Source organism: Limulus polyphemus, unplaced genomic scaffold (genome assembly GCF_000517525.1).
Source record: "Limulus polyphemus unplaced genomic scaffold, Limulus_polyphemus-2.1.2 Scaffold3076, whole genome shotgun sequence".
NCBI classification, from domain to species: domain Eukaryota; kingdom Metazoa; phylum Arthropoda; class Merostomata; order Xiphosura; family Limulidae; genus Limulus; species Limulus polyphemus.
In genome coordinates, this window is record NW_013668686.1 from 135,556 (window position 1) to 138,769 (window position 3,214).

Consider the following 3,214-nt stretch of genomic DNA (forward strand, 5'->3'; position numbering starts at 1 on the left):
GAGAACAACAATTAGAATGATTTAACGCATGAGAACAACAATTAGAATGATTTAACGCATGAGAACAACAATTAGAATGATTTAACGCATGAGAACAATTAGAATGATTTAACGCATGAGAACAATTAGAATGATTTAACGCATGAGAACAACAATTAGAATGATTTAACGCATGAGAACAACAATTAGAATGATTTAGCATATGAGAACAACAATTAGAATAACTTTATGTATCTTGAACATACTAACAACATGTCGCTTGAGACAAGAATTAACAGGAACGTTAATAAATTATCTAATGTGCGTGCAAAAACAACAAAACAGAGTCAAAACAAGAATAAAGTAAATACAACAATACTTAATAACTGAACAATTATTTAAAGATATAGAATTCATAAATACATAGAATTATATGTCATTGAAGTAAATGTTTGTTTTTTCTGAATGAATGATATGAACGTAATACATAATTAAAAAAACAATTCTCTAAAGTGTAATACATAATAAAACACAACAATTCCCTAAAGTGTAATACATAATAAAACACGACAGTTATCTAAAGTGCAATACATAATAAAACACAATTCTCTAAAATGTATTAACATTCCAAACTTTAGTAAACAGGTGTTTTTCTCAACCTGTTCAACAAATACTTTGACATCTTTACACAGGTATATGTACAAAGCTTAATATTATGATGTCATGCGCATTAAAAGTAGTAAGCCCTGAAATCGAAGTCTAGCATGGTATAATTCTTTTTTACTGAGCATGGAAGAGGAAATGTAAAGACAACACCTAATTTTTGTAAAGGTTCTTCATGTACTTCTAGAAGATGTAAACAGTTACTCGTTATTAGGAATTAAATCGTGCAGTATAGTGTTTATTTCAAAGAAACATTAAGTTTTCAGCATTAAGGTTACAGTTTAGATGACGTAGAATAAAAATAAAAACGTATTATTCAAAGTGTGTCTCTAATGATTCAACACAATGTTTTGAAATTGGTCATCAAGAAAAAAAAGGCCTACAAATAGATCAAAATTTATATGCTTTACTAAAGTCGTGTTTAGATTTTTTTCATTAACTCCTACAACAAGACATCTAAAATTTAATGTTCTTGTCCTTCCATAAAAATATTTCTTGGATTGATGTTACGAACACATTACGTACTTTAAAACTTTCTGGAGAATGTCATCAGTATATTTCTAATCACGTTTTGTTTACAACACAAAACTCTAAGCAAAGATGAACGCCATCAATAACAAAAGAGTTTCCTCAGTGTCTGTATATTGATGACGTACCTAAAATGACGTGCCTCTCAAAGTAAAAATGGGATTTTAATAAAAAATATGAAATGAAAATGCACAAAATCGAGTTAACTAGTCAAATTGTTATATATATATATCTAAATATTTTATTTCCTTTTCAACTCTCTATTCTGACCTACTAACATTTGAATTTCGTGTAATTAACTGATGATTTCACTATATTTATTAGAGATACCAATTTGATATCGTTAGACAATTTACGCACCCGAGGGCGCTTTAGGTGTGAAAAGATTTTAACTGAAACTGAAAGGCAACCTTAAGGTTTAGAGCTGTGTTTTATAGGGGATATCGAATGGCTTTAGGGACTGATTAACTCTGCAATGGATTCATTCAGAGCAGGTGTAGAAATTAATTGGGTGACAAGAACGATCGCTTTAAGACTTTATGAGTTACTAACATCTAATCTCGTTGAAACGTGCGATATGATAAGAGCTTAAAGACTGATTATAGCAAGATTTGATTGTGATTTTGAGATAATTGAGTTATACACACATATATATTTATATGCAACAAAACTCCAGCTCTTTCACAATAAAACCAAAATTATAACATAGCGGCCATAATTACTTATAGTACAGTTTTACGTGCTCCAACCAAGTAGCATTGCTGTAACTAAGACTACTAGTACTACCTGGCCATAATTAACTTGTTGTGTGTAATAACACATCGCACAGTTCTCCCAATTTTTAGCAACAATGTGGGTTTGATTCGACATCTTATTTTACATATAGTCACACCCATAAAAACTGGGACAGAATTAGTCAAATAACGAAACAATTAAATCAATTTCCATTACAGCAAAGTACTATACGAGCAAACAGTTATACGTGAAAAACTTCATACATAAAAAATAAATAATATTAAGGTGCGTATGGCAATAGATAGGTAGATAACCATTGCATATAAAAATCCCTCACTCTTACGAATGTCCTTCCAGTTTCAGAAGAAGAAACGTCCTTTATAACATGAAATTTAAGTACTTTAGTTTAAGGAAAATCATTGGATAGTGAACACTAACGTTTCTCCACATACTTGAAGTAGATTTCGTAACTTTTCTATACCCGTGAAGATGTCACTGGTGAGAAAACTTTCTCTACTTACCACAGATAATCCAACAAAAGATGACTCGATTCCTTTCTTCAAGACCCGATGATGTCGACAGTAAGACATTACCTAGCCGCCGCTTGTCTCATTCTGCTGCTTAGCTCATCTCACGCAAGTGATCGCTTGGCGGAGTCATTTCGTCATTGGTCGATTTTCTTCACTACTATCAGCGATTGGCTGCTTTGGAGACGGTAAGACCCACTGAGAAATAGGTGGGGAAACGTTTTTTTTTTGTTGTTTTTTTTTTAACTGCACTGTATCATTCAATACGAGGCTTCATATCTAACGGTTTGACGTTTATCAAAACAGATGATTTGAAGCAGTTGACAAGGCTTAGGTGGATTTTAGTTAATTGTGATTTCGTAACAATAGAATGAATTTCGAAGGTAATTAAAAAAAATTGAACGTATATATATCTATTGAAAGAAAATGTACGTACAACAAACATAACTAAGATAAGACATTCTCAACGTCTATCGATTTTTGATAATGGGTCATTTTAGTAAGGTGTTCGTTACCATATCAACAGGGAATATTAGCATTTTAATATGCATATATGACTCAAGATATATTTTGGAATATTACTCAAAATTATTTACTACTACAGAAATGAAAACGTACGTTTCACATTTAGTGCAAAATGATAGATATAAATTTAAAGACAGTCCCGTTAACTCTCTTAGTCTAAATTATTTTTTGTTGTTTGTGATCCTTAAACTACTGCCTGTAATTAATCTCGGCTTTATATAGTAGGTTTACCCTTTCCCGGGCAAATAGACCCTTAT

The 3,214-nt window shown here is 31.4% G+C and overlaps 1 protein-coding gene across 1 annotated transcript in view; it reads right to left on the reverse strand.

Moving 5' to 3' along the window:
* The window catches only part of LOC106468609 (leucine-rich repeat and immunoglobulin-like domain containing-NOGO receptor-interacting protein 4), a 48,416-nt gene extending 45,910 nt beyond the window's left edge, over positions 1-2,506 (reverse strand). Inside the window, exon 1 of the mRNA XM_013929040.2 lies at positions 2,427-2,506. The gene's annotated coding sequence lies outside the window, so the exon portion shown is untranslated. The remainder of the gene's footprint in view (positions 1-2,426) is intronic.
* Positions 2,507-3,214: the final 708 nt, after the last annotated feature.